Below are 20,426 nucleotides of genomic sequence, written 5' to 3'. Positions count from 1 at the left end.
GTACATTGAAGAAAAGAGCTTTTTGGACTTTATTATTGACCTTATGGTCATGCTTCAACTTACTGTGACTTCATAGGTCATCTTTTGATCCTCTGTTATCAGTGAATCGAAAAATTCTTCAAGGATAGGGATAAAAGACATGAATAAGGCACTCAAAAAAAATCATAAAAATATTCGCCAATATTAGAACAATCTAAATTTAAGGAAAGTCACATATGAATGCTAAGCGGACAGTTATGCCCAGTACCTCTAGGAACCATAGCAAATGTCTAGAGCATTTCTTTGGAGAAATGAGAAATTAAAAAAATGAAAAGATTGATAATGGTTGAATGTTGAGGCAATATTTCTGTAGTTCTTGTAGCACAGAAGATTTGCAGACTCATAATTAATGACTTAAATTCCAATAAAATGTATAATAAAATGAAAAATATGCTAATGATATCAACACAAATATCTCTAGAAAAAGAAATCCACGCATATCAAATCTGGTGATCATAGTAACCAAATAAAAGATCCAGTCTTTCTGATCTACTATGAGCCATAAATAGCATCAAGGTAATATCTGATGTTACTGTTGAATCATGTTGGAACCACATTCATAGGTGAACAGCTGGAGGAATGTAGGAAATAATTTCCTGCAAAAATCAAGTAGGAAGTGGATACTGTCATGCAGCTGTTCAGTAAACTAAGTAAAACATACAGTTCTACTAATTAGTTATGTGCCATACCAGCCAAAACATTAATGGAGAATTTTTCCTGGTAGGCATGGGATCTGATACCATGGGATTATCATGTACCCAAGGATAAGAATCGTGGTTGTTAAACATGCTTGAACATACAAACATAACATCATCAGCGACAGTTAAAATTTCCTGTAGGTACCATCAGGCAAAGCTGACTTCCAGAGGATAATCATCCAGTTTCAATGTCTGTATTCTCCAGACACTGGCTGGCTCACATCCAGCACATTTACAACAGCTTTTGTGCTTTTTTTTTCCCTTATTATGTGCTCCACCCTTAGGCACTATATGAAAAGGTAGGGATGCCCCTTGGAGGTCTTTTTAAGGGAAACTGGCTCATATCCGTGTTACACATGAGGAAAACCATGAAAACGCCTATGCAGCCAGCCCGTTTGTCGGGACTTAAACCCTGAACGAACAGATTTTGTGCTTGCAGCAGAATTATCCTCAAAGGTACACTGTCCCCCCCAAAAAAGAACAGTTCTATGTCTTTTATATCTCCTGTTCTACTGGGCCGATTGACAAAATTCAAATTGCGTTTTTCATGTCTCGAAAGCGCGACTTAGGATATATATTAGATTTATATACAGCATTGTTCTAACATTAGGTATTTTGACACAAAATCAGACTTTTTCTGAAATAACATATCAATTTTTTTTTTTATATTTCGATCCTACGACTCAAATTATGCCTAGATATTAAATTTTGTAAACTTTGGTGAGGAATTTACGGAGAAATTTAAAAATTTATCTTAATAGATTTTTTTTCATTTGCGCCAAGAATAATTTACTTGGCAAACTTCTTAACATGTGCAACCAATTTTCCTTTCCCTTCCATTATGCCGGAGCTGGAAAAAAGGCACCTCGTGTCTACCTATTTACATTGCGTGTGAGCAGAAAAAAAGTCCGTTTCTACTTCCAAATAATTTTGGCAAAGTGTCTAAACCACATTTGATGTTTTATTGCTTTCAACAAGTATGGCACCTCGTTCCTACCTATTTACGTACATTGTGAGTGAGTGGAAAAAAAGTCACTTCATTTCTACTTCCAAATTATTTTGGCAAAGTGTCTAAACCACATTTGATGTTTTATTGCTTTCAACAAATATGCCAAATTTCAAAATGGGCCAATATATAAATTAACGTATATCTTTGGAAATTTTGGAATAAAAACTGCAATTTTTTTGCAGGTATGCTTAGAAATACTTCTACTTTAATATTATTGTAAAATTTTTATAGATTATAATTCAAAAAATTTTTTGAAAAATTTATAAAAATTATTTAAACATAAATCATGAAAAATAGGTGAATTTTATTTGGAATGAACCTAAATTTTGAAATGTGGAAGGAGGAATCAAACAAGTTTAATAAAAAAAGAGAGATTAATAAATATATACCAAACTAAATTAACATTGAGGAGCTAAAATTTTGAGAGCTAATTTTTTAAAAACTGCTCATGTGATTTTTACCAAACTTGGTAGTTGGGCATAATTTGAGCCATAGAATTGAAATATGGGAAAAAATTGGTATGTTATTTCAGAAAAAGTCCGATTTTGTGTTAAAATACCTATATTAGAAAGATGCTATATATAAATCTAATACATATTCTAAGTCACGCTTTCAAGTCATGAAAAACTGCTCGTGCGATTTTTACAAAACCTAGTAGTTTTAAGTCGTAGAATTGAAATATGGAAAAAAAATTGGTATGTTATTTCAGAAAAAGTCTGATTTTGTGTCAAAATACCTATATTAGAATGATGCTATATGTAAATCTAATACATATCCTAAGTCGTACTTTCAAGACATGAAAAACGCAAGTTGAATTTCGTCAATCGGCCCAGTAGAACGGGAGATATAGAACTGTCCCATTTTTTTATTTTTGCGTAGTGTACATATTAAAAGTTGTTTTATTAATGTAATACATACATTTAAACATACATACTGTATGCTCTCAATATTACTGTTTCTTCCAATGTGGAAGCTCTTCCAGTGTTCATACGGTCCTTAAAAGGACTTAGTCCTTAGGTTCTTTGGAAACAGTATTTTGTCCTTAGAAGTCCTTAATTTTGGCTAAAACTGGCAAAAGTTCCTTAATTTTACTCATCTGACATTTTTGTCTGTTTTTTTATGACTCTCATTTTGAGTGTGAATTAACATTTTAAAGAATATTTTTTGACAACACATTCATAAATATGCATTTGATGAGTTAACATTTGGATTCTTCCTACTTCTTAATATAAATAATGGATACTTGAGTTTTAAAAGCATGATGCCCTGCTTGGATTGAAACATTTCAAAGTAATTCTTGTTTTGTGAATGAAATATTACATCAAAAACAACTTTTTCCTTTGGTGATATGAGTTCTTTTATTATGTGGCACTAAATTTGGAGATTCATCAGCATTTTGGCAATTTCAAAATCAGGTTTTTTGCAAAATTTTTTGATTTGGAGATTTGCAAACTTTTGATGATTTTCTTTACAAACATAACATTGACAAACATCTTAATGATAATAAATTAAAATTTTATTTAGGAAACAACATTAAAATAAAACATTATTTTCTCTGGCGTGTTCTAAAGTGACATTGTTGTTATTGTTACCAATCTCACTTGTCTGACAAAGGTCAGCACAAGCTCATGACATTCATCATGGCAAGGAATCATACCCCCCAAGGGGTTGATGCAGGAAAAACTGTGAAGCTACTGACTAGGATCTTTACCTAGGTAGTCTCGGGAATGGAGTATAAAATTATGATGCAGGGTTCGTACGGTCCTTAAAAGTCCTTAGATTTTTTGGAATCGATTTTCGGTCCTTAAAAGTCTTTAATTTTGGCCAAAATCAACAGAAGGTCCTTAATTTTAATCATCTGAAATTTCTGTCTCTTTTTACAATTGCCATTTGGACTGTGAATTAGCATTTTGGAGGAATATTTTTGGCGATTTACTGGCGCATATATGATTATCTTTTGAATGGGTTTATGGGTTTTAATTTCTTTCTATTTCTAATATAATTGATGGGATACTAGAGTTTCTAAGCAAGAAGTGAGATATAAGCATTTCGAAATTCATTTTTTCTAATAAAGAGCTCTTAAACAACTTTTCGATTTTGGAGATGTGAATTCTTTTATTAAATGGTTCTAAATTTGGCGACTTATGAACATTTTGGCGATTTTAAGATCAGTTTCTATAGAAAATTTTTAATTCCGAGATCTGAGAATTTTTGGACGATTTTTTTTCAAAACATCCTAGCATTGATAAATTTCATTTAATTAAAATATTTTTCATAAAATATTGAAATTATATTTAAAAAATAACATTAAAATAAAACATTTTTAATTTTCGCTGTCATATTATAAAATTTCATTTTGGCAACTTATTATACATATTTTGAATGTATACAATATTTTGAATAATATAATAAATATAAAGAAGGTAGTATAATGCTATAAAGCACAATTTACGAAATGTCTCTTAGCAAAAGCAAAATTAGCTATGTAATTAGTTAAAAATATCTTCTTTTTAATTTTTTCATAGTAAAAGTTTTTCTCATGTAATTATCTCAGAATATTCAAAATTCTCAGAATATGTATCAGTTTTCTCTATAAAATTAATTTTACACTTTTCCCTCCTTTTTTTCCAATATTCTGGCTTTTTGCTGTTACTGAATTGGTAGGGATAATTTTTCTTTAGTATTTTAGACATTGCAGCTTGGAAAGTTTAGAAGGATTTGAAGGCAAGATTTATAGACCCACGATTCTGGAAGATTCGAGAAATATGTGATAAAATGAAAAATGTCTCCATGGTATCAACACGTAATGGATGTATTTTATTGAAAGTTTGCGATGAATTTCTTACTTTTTGGAGAACGTCTGGAAGAACAATGAAAACATAATATTTGAATGTTTTACTCCTGATACTAGAATCATTTTCTTAACATGTTTATCTTGCCTTTATTTTCTCTACTTTTCACTAGACACAAGCATGGAAAATATCAAAAATGCTTCTAATCTTGTCACATGGGCAGGCAAATTATAGAAAGGGATTTTTTTTTTAATAAAGAAATTGAAAACTTGAAATTTAAAAGATTCATCTAATATGTTTTCATGCATCATACACAGAGCTGGCACTAGGCATTTTCCCACTTGATGCAATCTCTGTGGAGCCTAAATTCTGCTTCCAATGCCTGCTCTAAATTCTAAAAGTTTTGCCATTTCAAGATTTTATTGTTCGGTGTGACACCAAATTCTAAAAATTCTGCCACTACGGCTCCATATATATTTCTTCTGAATTTTCATATTACTAAAGAAATAAAATTAGCCTTTTTATATACATTCTAAATGCATTTCATGTTTTTTAGAATAACGGAAATCTTTAATTAAATCCAAAAATTCTAAAATGAAAAGGAAATGTGTTGAAGAAAGAAAATAATAAAGACAAAGAAAATTATTCTTCAAAGAAAATGTGCAGTTATTATTATGTAAATCACCCAATTGTTTATGATTTCAGCCTTTACCATAATTTCCCATTTCTATTTCCTCATATGATAGAGTTACTGAGCCAGATTAAATTAATATTAAATTGTATAATCTTTGACCACTAGTCCACACTTTTAGTTTGAATTTGACTGTTTTTCTTTAATTACGTCACCATGAGCTGTAAATGATTTTGTTAGCATCAGAACATGCCTTTGTATTCTAAGTTCTTTTTATATAAGAGGCTTATTTAAACCTTTGTCTGATATTTTAGTTATTTTAAGACATAGCGATAGTTTGCTTCACATCAGTTGGGGGTTTTCGACTATTTAACTTTTACCAAATCAAGTAAACCCTCATAGGTACATTGTGGAGAGGTTGACAAGTTAGGACATAAAGCAGTTAGGTTCATGCAGAAACTAGCAAGAGCATTATTTTGCATTTTGAGACAAATCTCTAATTGTTAGAAAAGATGCTTAAAGAGAAGGAAATCAATATAAAACCACAGGTCATAGCCAAAATGTTTGGGAAGGCTTCAAATTAAAATGACGGATAAATATTTCGTTGAGTGTTGTTGTTACAAAACATAAATGTTTTGTAATTTTTAATGTGTAATTATCCTAATATCGTTTAAGAATCAATGTTATAAATTACATGTATTTTAAACTGTGAAATTTGATTAGATTTTGATTTTAATAGGGCTTTTTTAACAAATATTGTTAAAAAGTAAAATTTTATTGTGGCCATGTAAATCCATAATGACTAAGGTTGTCTAATTACCTAATTTAATTATTTATAACTAACTGCTTACCCTTAAAAATTATCTGTATGTAAAGCAAGTTATTGCCTTTCATTAATACTCACTGTGGTCACAAGATAAAACACAAAAACGTAAAAATTCAACTAAAACTTATTCTTTGCATCTAGTGAGACTTAAAGTAATACAAAACAACTTATCACCCCTGAAACTCTACACGAAGCTACAACACTAACTGCATCAAACAGAGCCCGACTAACTTTCAACACTTGCGAACCTACATCAGGCTATTCAGATTTGTTCTAATGAGAAGATCTCTCTCTAGACAAGCAGCAGCAGTAACAATATTCAGTCTTTTGTTCTGAATCATGCTGATTATGATCTTACTTCTCATTTTAACCTATGCCGTTTGACATAAAATCTACCAGCTATTTACTGAACTTCTAGACTGACCAAGTACATGACAAAATGAGACATTTAAAAAATTCAACATAAAGCTAACTGTGAGTAAAACGTAAATGTCACTTATCTTCTTTCAAGTATGTCCATCTGTTGTAAGTGTAAAATATTTAATGCTACTTGATAAATTGCATAAAGTTTATTTTATTCTTAAACTTATTAATAATTATGTTAATTAATTCATGTTTAGTAATAATGCAGACTACTTAGAGATCTATTTTATTTTTAGGATGGTATTACAAAAGTGAAATTCAGGCAAAGATAATATTTTTAATTGAATTTATTCAGTTCCCATTTGCTCATAGGTCCTTAATTTTTTTCATTAATGTCCTTAAAAGTACTTAATTTTCATGTGCAGAAATGCATACGAACCCTGTATGAGCGTGCAGTTCTCCGTGACCTGTGGTTGTTCGCAGGAGCTCTGTCCTCATTTATTCGAGGGACCCACAGGTGGCACTAGGCATCCTGCATAGTACTGGCAGGTAACTATTAATGGCCAATCAAATCTCCAGGCCTATAGAGCCACAGCCCAGTTCAAAACCCCAGGCCCAGATCAGCCATGGGCGAGAGAGTTCAAATTAAAGTCTGTTGCCTGTAAGTATGAAACAGGTGGTAGGAGAGTGAATTACCAAATGCTCTTGTTGGAGTTGAAATTTGGCTGACTGGTCCATCTCCTGCCTAATATAGAAGTCTTAAATTGGGGTTAGGTCCAGTTATGCGGCCACCTGAGCTCACGATGCTGGCTATTAATAAAACTATTTTCATTAAAACTAGTGGCAGGGATTCGTATGCACCTGTTGTTGGTAGCAGCCTGACTTTAATTCAATTCCACCCCCAATTTTGAGATAGAGTACCTGTCGGGAGGGGGGTACAAGGGTCTCTGACACCTCTTGCTCTATCATCAACCTCTCGAGAGGATTTTCTGCTTACCACATATTTAAAGGGGTACAGACAATATACCATTACAAACATTCATGCCTTCTCCGGGATTCAAACCTGAGCCCTTCAGTATGGCAGTCATAGTCACTAACCACTATTCTGGTTGGGTGGCTAAAGTGACATCATTTTGGCGACTTCGAAATATTTTGATTCCGAAAAATAAACAAGATAATAAATGCTATAAAGCACAGTTTCCAAAACATATCTCAGGAAAAAAAAAATGCTGCTGTAATTATTTAAAAATTAATATAATTTTTTTTTTTTTAAATATTTTTCACATTAAGAGATTTTTCTCTTGTCAGAGGCATAGCTAGGTTTTTCAGTGACTTTGCGCCCCTTTCTGTGTGCCAAGAATGAAACATGTTTAATTCTAAAATTTTATTATACAGCTTTCATGAAACTTGCATACATGTGGCGTTCCGACAGATACTTCAACTTCTATTCATGAGATGGCGCCACGTGTAAAATCCAGTTCTTAATCGGAGCAGCAAAGCGACATCTTTACTCACTCAGACTTCTCGTCACACAACTGTACGCGAAGGTAGCACGAACTGTGTTCCGAGCTCTGTGTTGATCTCTGCAATGTAATTTAAATTGTAATTTAGTATTTAATATATTTTTTTGTTATAGGAGGTTGTCTACTCTTATTTTCTTTAATTATATCATGCATTAAGCACACACGACCACCAAAAGTGGTGACCTTTTGACTGAGCACGCTACTGAGAATGGATTTTCAACGACCCTAAGCCACGTGCATCCAAGGCATTCTGAAGAACTGACTAAAAATAACAATGAATATGGACAATAAACGTATGCTACAACGTACCCCTTCAATTATTTCTAGATGTATTGATATATATTGCTTGTGTTTTTTCAAAGTCGTGCATATCATCGCAAGGAGCTTCAGCAAATCATCAATGTGATCTGTTCCGTTCCGCCGACTTCGCCAGTCGTGCAATAATTCTTCGATCATTCAACTTTTGTGACAAATGTAATACAATAGTGATTTTCGCTAAATGTGCTACATCAGTAATTTTCTGCAACGTGCTATGGCAAAATTCTTCCCTCAGTGTTCGAAAGTAGTGAATTTTTTTCCCATGTGCTACAGGAGTGATTTCCTTTTTTCCTTCGAAAGTGCCTTAGCAGTGTGAAGTGGTGATTTTGTGTGTGCGCAATACAAAATGAACACATCGTTTTTTTTTTTCTCAAATAAGGGTTTCTTTTCAAATGCATTTCGGTAAAATATTATTTGTGTGTGTAATTGCTGACCCTGTCTTATTTGTGTGTGTATCGTTACGTAAATTTTTTATGCATGGTTAAAATATTTATTGTTATCATGGTAAAATATCAATAGTGTATCATCTTGCTACAATATTTGTGCTGTTAAGTGTTTATTAATTAAAGTGAAAATTATCTATCAGTATGGCCGACGATATTATACCAGAGCCACAAATCACACGCATTGCGGTGAAGCCACCGCCTTTCTGGAAAAATAATCCTTCATTGTGGTTCCCTCAGATCGAAGCACAATTTTCTATCGCTCGCATTAGTGAGGATTCTACAAAATTCAACCACGTAGTTGCAGCAATTGAGTCTGATATTCTGAATTCAGTGCATGACTTAATTCTCAAACCACCTGATTGTGATAAATACTCCAAACTGAAACAGCGGCTCATTGAAATCTATTCCGAAAGTGAATCTTCAAAAATACGTACTTTACTACAAGGACTTGAACTTGGAGATCAGCAACCTTCATACTTGCTGTCACGAATGCGTGATCTGGCAGGAAGCCATTTTAGTGACGACTTGTTGAAGTCACTATGGCTTTCGCGTCTCCCTAATAACATACAAATAATTCTTGCTGCTTCCAATGAAGATCTAACCCGTTTAGCAGCAATGGCTGACAAAATTAATGAACTTGTTACTCCAGCTTATGTCAGTGCTGCTAATGCTGCACCTTCCAGTTCATCCCTCGAACAACAAGTGGCTGAATTGACCAAAAAAGTATCTGAACTCTCTACAAGTCTTCATGCTTCACGGAGATACAATCGATCAAATCAGGGCCCACGTAATAAATTTCGTGCCCGAAGCAGGAGTCCATCTCATCTTAATACTCGAACGCAGTACAAAGAACCCACAAGTGGCATATGTTTTTATCATATGAATTTAGGCTCTCAAGCTCGCAAGTGTGCCCCTCCATGCACTTTTGTACAAGCGGGAAACTAAATGGGCGGTCTTCTGCTGGCCAACAGAATGTCCGCCACATCGACAGAATAGTACTGGCTGATCGTTCAACTCAGTTATGTTTTCTAGTAGATACAGGAGCTGACATATCAGTGCTCCCGAGAACTAAAACAAATGCTCACCAACTTAATAAACTTGTACTGTGTGCAGCCAATGGTACCCAAATTGCAACCTACGGCACCAAACTATTGACACTTGATTTAAACTTGCGCCGGACTTTCAACTGGCCTTTTATTATTGCTGATGTAACTCAAGCAATTATTGGTGTCGACTTCTTGACACATTTCCACCTTCTAGTGGATGTCAAGAATAATTGCTTAATTGATGCTACAACTCAGCTGACATCACAGGGCCAAGCTTCTCATATATCGAACGTACCTACCAACATAAGTGTTTTATCGGGCAGCACACGGTTTCATCGGTTATTAGCAGAATTCCCTGACATTTTAAACCCATCCAAATCAGGGCAGCATACTCATCAGCCAGAAGTGTATCATCACATTGAAACACATGGCCCACCTGTATTTTCCAAGCCTCGTCGTCTTTCTCCAGAGATGCTAAAAGCTGCTCGCAAAGAATTTGAATTCATGCTAGCACAGGGAACCATTCGCCCATCTAAAAGTCCATGGGCCAATCCACTTCACATGGTGAAAAAGTCTAATGGTGACTGGCGGCCTTGTGGAGATTATCGTTGACTTAATGCCGTCACAGTCCCTGACAGATATCCAGTCCCACATATCCAAGACTGTACCCATCTTTTTCATGGAACAAACATATTTTCTATCCTCGATCTTGCCCGAGCATATCATCAGATCCCAGTGCATGCTGAAGATGTGCCTAAGACCGCAGTGACTACACCATTTGGTCTCTTTGAGTACTTATATATGCCATTTGGCCTTCGCAATGCTGGCCAAACATTTCAGCGTTTCATACACCAAGTACTGTGTGGTCTCGATTTCTGCGTCCCATATTTTGATGATATCCTGGTTGCATCTACAGATGCGGAAGAACATTTTAAACATCTGCGTCAGATTTTCACTCGCCTTAAAGATCATGGATTAAAACTAAATCCATCCAAATGTGTACTTGGTCAACCCTCAGTTTCCTTTCTTGGATGTCTTATCACCCAGAATGGAGTCAAACCTTTACCGGAAAGAGTCAAAGCAATTGACAACTTACCTCAGCCCAAAACCATCTCTGAACTGAAGCGTTTTTTAGCAATGTTAAATTTCTACCGACGCTTTCTGCCAAATGCCGCAAAAACACAAGCCTGCCTACATGAGTTTCTGAAGAATAGCAAAAAAAAAAAAAAAAAAACGATCAACAAGCTGTCCCTTGGACTGAATCTGCATCTGCAGCATTCGTGCAATGCAAACACGATCTGGCAAATGCAGCCACACTTTCTTATCACTCACCTAGTGATCAGCTCTCTATAATGGTAGATGCATCTGACACGGCCATAGGAGCAGTGCTTCAAGCCCATACCACTAAAGGACTTTCCCCAATGGCATTCTTCTCCAGAAAACTTACTACTGAAGAAAGGAAATACAGCACATATGACAGAGAGCAACTTGCTGTGTACTGTGCTGTTAAATACTTCCGGCACAACTTGGAAGGAGACGACTTCATCATTTTCACCGATCATCGACCATTAACCTTCGCTTTTAGAAAAAACTCTGACTCATGTTCTCCTCGTCAGCTTCGACATCTGGATTTCATCGCCCAGTTTAGTACAGATATCAGATATGTCTCTGGTACTGATAATTGTGTCGCTGATGCCTTGTCTCGGGTAAACAATATCAACCTCACTACCCCAGATTTCTCTGAAATTGCAAAAGCTCAATTGCATGATGAGGAACTCAAGAACCTAATCTCAAATCCACAAACCTTCCTTCAGTTACAACCACTGCACATTGACCCAACGCTTAAAATTTACTGTGACATAGAGAACAATAAAATACGTCCCTATATTCCTGTCAATTTTCGACGTGAAGTGTTTAATGCCTTGCACAATTTGGCACATCCTGGAATCCGTGCCACCAAAAAGCTGATCGCAGACAGATTTGTCTGGCCAGCAATGAATCAAGACATCACAGAATGGACTCGTTCATGTATTAGATGTCAACGGAGTAAAGTATCCCGTCACACTCACAGCCCCATTCAACAATTTAACCTTCCAGCAAGATGCTTTGATCATGTACACTTAGGCTTGGTTGGCCCATTGCCTCCTTCAAATGGTTACACTTACCTCCTCACTTGTATTGATCGGTACACAAGATGGCCTGAAGCCATTCCTATTGAAAATATATCCGCTGAAACTGTAGCTCGAGCATTCATCTCCCAGTGGCTTTCAAGATTTGGCATGCCTACCACCATCACTACTGACCAAGGCCGACAATTTCAATGTCACTTGTTCGCATCCCTCACCTCTCTTCTTGGCATTCGCCATATTCGCACAACACCATACCATCCATCTGGAAATGGGATGGTGGAACGCTTTCACCGATCTCTCAAACAAGGTCTGAAGTGCCACAGTAGCACACACTGGACAGAAGCCTTACCCCTAGTCTTGCTTGGTGTTCGCACAGCATTCAAAGAAGACATTGGTAGCACTTGTGCTGAAATGTTATATGGTGCAACCCTCCGTCTGCCAGGTGAATTCTTTCACCCAGAATCTACTCCAGTTATCGACCCTCCAACATTCCTTCAACGTTTACGTGAGACCATGAGCAATATCTCGCCAAACCCAGCATCTTCGCATAACCAGCCAAGCTATTTTGTACATCCTGCGCTTGAGACATCTTCGCACGTATTCGTGCGCAACGATGCAATTAAGCCAATTTTAACACCTTCATATGATGGTCCATTCAAAGTTGTCAAACGAACACCGAAACATTTCACCATCATCTGCAATGGCAAACAATCAGTGATTGGAATCGATCGTCTCAAACCAGCATTTCTAATGCAAGATCCAACAACTTCCTCATCAACATCACTCCCGGAAGAAAGCTTACATCCCGTTAAAGAGCAACCTAAAACTACCAGATCTGGAAGAAAGGTTAAATTTAACCCAAAGTACTTATAACGTACCGATGGTACTTGGGGGGGGGAGTACTGTGGCGTTCCGACAGATACTTCAACTTCTATTCATGAGATGGCGCCACGTGTAAAATCCAGTTCTTAATCGGAGCAGCAAAGCGACATCTTTACTCACTCAGACTTCTCGTCGGACAAGTGCACGCGACGCTAGCACGAACTGTGTTCCGAGCTCTGTGTTGATCTCTGCAATGTAATTTAAATTGTAATTTAGTACTTAATATATTCTTTTGTTATAGGAGATTGTCTACTCTTATTTTCTTTAATTATATCATGCATTAAGCACACACGACCACAAAAGACCTATTGGTCATCCAATGCATATAAATACGTAAAGAAACTTAATAAGAGGCAAAAATAAAAAAGAAATTTTTTATACCCGTCCTGCATTATAGCTGCAGGATTGAAGTAAAATAAACTTCTAAGCATCTAAAGTAAAATTTTGCATTTTTTGTTTTTGAATTTGTGTACTACTTTGATTCTTTTTTAAATTTTGAATTGTTTAGATTTTGTGTTAAACCTCTTATACAAGGATGCAATGATTAATATTGCTAAGGAATTGCTTTGCTTTGACTCCAGTTTACTTTTACATTAGATGCTTTATAGTATATATATACACATATGTATTTATAAGAATAAATTGAGTTTAATTAAAAAATTAAATTTAACTACATATTTAATTAAATATTCTTTGCGCCATTGTTGCAAGGAATGAAATTTAAATTTAAACAAATTTAAATTCTAAACAAATACGTATAAAGTAAAAAAGTAGAAAAGCAAATTTAAATTCTAAAAAAAGGAAAAAAGCCAAAATAATTTTAAAATATGCAAACATGTAAAAGATTTAATTCTCGAACTAATCTACAATATTATTTAAATTCAGAAGCATAAGTAAATCAAGTGTAAAATCTATCCATGAAAATAAATCTACTAATTTAATAAATTAAAATTAAATTAAACAATTTTTTTAAAAAATGCATATGTGAATGATTGTAATTGTTTTGTGATGAAACTGTTGATAGTGATGCTTTGATAATGCTTTTGTTGATTTGCTCCACACAGTAAAACTGTAGAATTTATGTATACATAGTTCTTGCTTTTATGTATGGATGCAAATTATACAGCTTTCATGAAACTTGCATACATGTGGCGTTCCGACAGATACTTCAACTTCTATTCATGAGATGGCGCCACGTGTAAAATCCAGTTCTTAATCGGAGCAGCAAAGCGACATCTTTACTCACTCAGACTTCTCGTCACACAACTGTACGCGAAGGTAGCACGAACTGTGTTCCGAGCTCTGTGTTGATCTCTGCAATGTAATTTAAATTGTAATTTAGTATTTAATATATTTTTTTTTGTTATAGGAGGTTGTCTACTCTTATTTTCTTTAATTATATCATGCATTAAGCACACACGACCACCAAAAGTGGTGACCTTTTGACTGAGCACGCTACTGAGAATGGATTTTCAACGACCCTAAGCCACGTGCATCCAAGGCATTCTGAAGAACTGACTAAAAATAACAATGAATATGGACAATAAACGTATGCTACAACGTACCCCTTAAATTATTTCTAGATGTATTGATATATATTGCTTGTGTTTTTTCAAAGTCGTGCATATCATCGCAAGGAGCTTCAGCAAATCATCAATGTGATCTGTTCCGTTCCGCCGACTTCGCCAGTCGTGCAATAATTCTTCGATCATTCAACTTTTGTGACAAATGTAATACAATAGTGATTTTCGCTAAATGTGCTACATCAGTAATTTTCTGCAACGTGCTATGGCAAAATTCTTCCCTCAGTGTTCGAAAGTAGTGAATTTTTTTCCCATGTGCTACAGGAGTGATTTCCTTTTTTCCTTCGAAAGTGCCTTAGCAGTGTGAAGTGGTGATTTTGTGTGTGCGCAATACAAAATGAACACATCGTTTTTTTTTTTCTCAAATAAGGGTTTCTTTTCAAATGCATTTCGGTAAAATATTATTTGTGTGTGTAATTGCTGACCCTGTCTTATTTGTGTGTGTATCGTTACGTAAATTTTTTATGCATGGTTAAAATATTTATTGTTATCATGGTAAAATATCAATAGTGTATCATCTTGCTACAATATTTGTGCTGTTAAGTGTTTATTAATTAAAGTGAAAATTATCTATCAGTATGGCCGACGATATTATACCAGAGCCACAAATCACACGCATTGCGGTGAAGCCACCGCCTTTCTGGAAAAATAATCCTTCATTGTGGTTCCCTCAGATCGAAGCACAATTTTCTATCGCTCGCATTAGTGAGGATTCTACAAAATTCAACCACGTAGTTGCAGCAATTGAGTCTGATATTCTGAATTCAGTGCATGACTTAATTCTCAAACCACCTGATTGTGATAAATACTCCAAACTGAAACAGCGGCTCATTGAAATCTATTCCGAAAGTGAATCTTCAAAAATACGTACTTTACTACAAGGACTTGAACTTGGAGATCAGCAACCTTCATACTTGCTGTCACGAATGCGTGATCTGGCAGGAAGCCATTTTAGTGACGACTTGTTGAAGTCACTATGGCTTTCGCGTCTCCCTAATAACATACAAATAATTCTTGCTGCTTCCAATGAAGATCTAATCCGTTTAGCAGCAATGGCTGACAAAATTAATGAACTTGTTACTCCAGCTTATGTCAGTGCTGCTAATGCTGCACCTTCCAGTTCATCCCTCGAACAACAAGTGGCTGAATTGACCAAAAAAGTATCTGAACTCTCTACAAGTCTTCATGCTTCACGGAGATACAATCGATCAAATCAGGGCCCACGTAATAAATTTCGTGCCCGAAGCAGGAGTCCATCTCATCTTAATACTCGAACGCAGTACAAAGAACCCACAAGTGGCATATGTTTTTATCATATGAATTTAGGCTCTCAAGCTCGCAAGTGTGCCCCTCCATGCACTTTTGTACAAGCGGGAAACTAAATGGGCGGTCTTCTGCTGGCCAACAGAATGTCCGCCACATCGACAGAATAGTACTGGCTGATCGTTCAACTCAGTTATGTTTTCTAGTAGATACAGGAGCTGACATATCAGTGCTCCCGAGAACTAAAACAAATGCTCACCAACTTAATAAACTTGTACTGTGTGCAGCCAATGGTACCCAAATTGCAACCTACGGCACCAAACTATTGACACTTGATTTAAACTTGCGCCGGACTTTCAACTGGCCTTTTATTATTGCTGATGTAACTCAAGCAATTATTGGTGTCGACTTCTTGACACATTTCCACCTTCTAGTGGATGTCAAGAATAATTGCTTAATTGATGCTACAACTCAGCTGACATCACAGGGCCAAGCTTCTCATATATCGAACGTACCTACCAACATAAGTGTTTTATCGGGCAGCACACGGTTTCATCGGTTATTAGCAGAATTCCCTGACATTTTAAACCCATCCAAATCAGGGCAGCATACTCATCAGCCAGAAGTGTATCATCACATTGAAACACATGGCCCACCTGTATTTTCCAAGCCTCGTCGTCTTTCTCCAGAGATGCTAAAAGCTGCTCGCAAAGAATTTGAATTCATGCTAGCACAGGGAACCATTCGCCCATCTAAAAGTCCATGGGCCAATCCACTTCACATGGTGAAAAAGTCTAATGGTGACTGGCGGCCTTGTGGAGATTATCGTTGACTTAATGCCGTCACAGTCCCTGACAGATATCCAGTCCCACATATCCAAGACTGTACCCATCTTTTTCATGGAACAAACATATTTTCTATCCTCGATCTTGCCCGAGCATATCATCAGATCCCAGTGCATGCTGAAGATGTGCCTAAGACCGCAGTGACTACACCATTTGGTCTCTTTGAGTACTTATATATGCCATTTGGCCTTCGCAATGCTGGCCAAACATTTCAGCGTTTCATACACCAAGTACTGTGTGGTCTCGATTTCTGCGTCCCATATTTTGATGATATCCTGGTTGCATCTACAGATGCGGAAGAACATTTTAAACATCTGCGTCAGATTTTCACTCGCCTTAAAGATCATGGATTAAAACTAAATCCATCCAAATGTGTACTTGGTCAACCCTCAGTTTCCTTTCTTGGATGTCTTATCACCCAGAATGGAGTCAAACCTTTACCGGAAAGAGTCAAAGCAATTGACAACTTACCTCAGCCCAAAACCATCTCTGAACTGAAGCGTTTTTTAGCAATGTTAAATTTCTACCGACGCTTTCTGCCAAATGCCGCAAAAACACAAGCCTGCCTACATGAGTTTCTGAAGAATAGCAAAAAAAAAAAAAAAACGATCAACAAGCTGTCCCTTGGACTGAATCTGCATCTGCAGCATTCGTGCAATGCAAACACGATCTGGCAAATGCAGCCACACTTTCTTATCACTCACCTAGTGATCAGCTCTCTATAATGGTAGATGCATCTGACACAGCCATAGGAGCAGTGCTTCAAGCCCATACCACTAAAGTGACTTTCCCCAATGGCATTCTTCTCCAGAAAACTTACTACTGAAGAAAGGAAATACAGCACATATGACAGAGAGCAACTTGCTGTGTACTGTGCTGTTAAATACTTCCGGCACAACTTGGAAGGAGACGACTTCATCATTTTCACCGATCATCGACCATTAACCTTCGCTTTTTAGAAAAAACTCTGACTCATGTTCTCCTCGTCAGCTTCGACATCTGGATTTCCATCGCCCAGTTTAGTACAGATATCAGATATGTCTCTGGTACTGATAATTGTGTCGCTGATGCCTTGTCTCGGGTAAACAATATCAACCTCACTACCCCAGATTTCTCTGAAATTGCAAAAGCTCAATTGCATGATGAGGAACTCAAGAACCTAATCTCAAATCCACAAACCTTCCTTCAGTTACAACCACTGCACATTGACCCAACGCTTAAAATTTACTGTGACATAGAGAACAATAAAATACGTCCCTATATTCCTGTCAATTTTCGACGTGAAGTGTTTAATGCCTTGCACAATTTGGCACATCCTGGAATCCGTGCCACCAAAAAGCTGATCGCAGACAGATTTGTCTGGCCAGCAATGAATCAAGACATCACAGAATGGACTCGTTCATGTATTAGATGTCAACGGAGTAAAGTATCCCGTCACACTCACAGCCCCATTCAACAATTTAACCTTCCAGCAAGATGCTTTGATCATGTACACTTAGGCTTGGTTGGCCCATTGCCTCCTTCAAATGGTTACACTTACCTCCTCACTTGTATTGATCGGTACACAAGATGGCCTGAAGCCATTCCTATTGAAAATATATCCGCTGAAACTGTAGCTCGAGCATTCATCTCCCAGTGGCTTTCAAGATTTGGCATGCCTACCACCATCACTACTGACCAAGGCCGACCAATTTCAATGTCACTTGTTCGCATCCCTCACCTCTCTTCTTGGCATTCGCCATATTCGCACAACACCATACCATCCATCTGGAAATGGGATGGTGGAACGCTTTCACCGATCTCTCAAACAAGGTCTGAAGTGCCACAGTAGCACACACTGGACAGAAGCCTTACCCCTAGTCTTGCTTGGTGTTCGCACAGCATTCAAAGAAGACATTGGTAGCACTTGTGCTGAAATGTTATATGGTGCAACCCTCCGTCTGCCAGGTGAATTCTTTCACCCAGAATCTACTCCAGTTTATCGACCCTCCAACATTCCTTCAACGTTTACGTGAGACCATGAGCAATATCTCGCCAAACCCAGCATCTTCGCATAACCAGCCAAGCTATTTTGTACATCCTGCGCTTGAGACATCTTCGCACGTATTCGTGCGCAACGATGCAATTAAGCCAATTTTAACACCTTCATAATGATGGTCCATTCAAAGTTGTCAAACGAACCACCGAAACATTTTCACCATCATCTGCAATGGCAAACAATCAGTGATTGGAATCGATCGTCTCAAACCAGCATTTCTAATGCAAGATCCAACAACTTCCCTCATCAACATCACTCCCGGAAGAAAGCTTACATCCCGTTAAAGAGCAACCTAAAACTACCAGATCTGGAAGAAAGGTTAAATTTAACCCAAAGTACTTATAACAAACCGATGGTACTTGGGAGGGGAGTACTGTGGCGTTCCGACAGATACTTCAACTTCTATTCATGAGATTGGCGCCACGTGTAAAATCCAGTTCTTAATCGGAGCAGCAAAGCGACATCTTTACTCACTCAGACTTCTCGTCGGACAAGTGCACGCGACGCTAGCACGAACTGTGTTCTCGAGCTCTGTGTTGATCCTCTGCAATGTAATTTAAAATTGTAATTTAGTACTTAATATATTCTTTTGTCTATAGGAGATTGTCTACTCTTATTTTCTTTAATTATATCATGCATTAAGCACACACAACCACAAAAGACCTATTGGTCATCCAATGCATATAAATACGTAAAGAAACTTAATAAGAGGCAAAAATAAAAAAGAAATTTTTTATACCCGTCCTGCATTATAGCTGCAGGATTGAAGTAAAATAAAACTTCTAAGCATCTAAAGTAAAATTTTGCATTTTTTTGTTTTTGAATTTGTGTACTACCTTTGATTCTTTTTTAAATTTTGAATTGTTTAGATTTTGTGTTAAACCTCTTATACAAGGATGCAATGATTAATATTGCTAAGGAATTGCTTTGCTTTGACTCCAGTTTACTTTTACATTAGATGCTTTATAGTATATATATACACATATGTATTTATAAGAATAAATTGAGTTTAATTAAAAAATTAAATTTAACTACATATTTAATTAAATATTCTTTGCGCCATTGTTGCAAGGAATGAAATTTAAATTTAAACAAATTTAAATTCTAAACAAATACGTATAAAGTAAAAAGTAGAAAAGCAAATTTAAATTCTTAAAAAAGGAAAAAAGCCAGAAATAATTTTAAAATATGCAAACATGTAAAAGATTTAATTCTCGAACTAATCTACAATATTATTTAAATTCAGAAGCATAAGTAAATCAAGTGTAAAATCTATCCATGAAAATAAATCTACTAATTTAATAAATTAAAATTAAATTAAACAATTTTTTTAAAAAATGCATATGTAGAATGATTGTAATTGTTTTTGTGATGAAACTGTTGATAGTGATGCTTTTGATAATGCTTTTGTTGATTTGCTCCACACAGTAAAACTGTAGAATTTATGTATACATAGTTCCTTGCTTTTATGTATGGATGCAAATTATACAGCTTTCATGAAAACTTGCATACATGTGGCGTTCCGACAGATACTTCAACTTCTATTCATGAGATGGCGCCACGTGTACAAATCCAGTTCTTAATCGGAGCAGCAAAGCGACATCTTTACTCACTCAGACTTCTCGTCACACAACTGTACGCGAAGGTAGCACGAACTGTGTTCCGAGCTCTGTGTTGATCTCTGCAATGTAATTTAAATTGTAATTTTAGTATTTAAATATATTTTTTTGTTATAGGAGGTTGTCTACTTCTTATTTTCTTTAATTATATCATGCATTAAGCACACACGACCACCAAAAGTGGTGACCCTTTTGACTGAGCACCGCTACTGAGAATGGATTTTCAACGACCCTAAGCCACGTGCATCAAGGCATTCTGAAGAACTGACTAAAAAATAACAATGAATATGGACAATAAACGTATGCTACAACGTACCCCTTCAATTATTTCTAGATGTATTGATATATATTGCTTGTGTTTTTTCAAAGTCGTGCA

Source organism: Stegodyphus dumicola, chromosome 4 (assembly GCF_044657685.1).
Source record: "Stegodyphus dumicola isolate Sdum_Otavi_A_Nest chromosome 4, ASM4465768v1".
NCBI classification, from domain to species: domain Eukaryota; kingdom Metazoa; phylum Arthropoda; class Arachnida; order Araneae; family Eresidae; genus Stegodyphus; species Stegodyphus dumicola.
The sequence above is the reverse complement of the archived record's forward strand: the minus strand, read 5'-3'. Positions refer to the sequence as shown.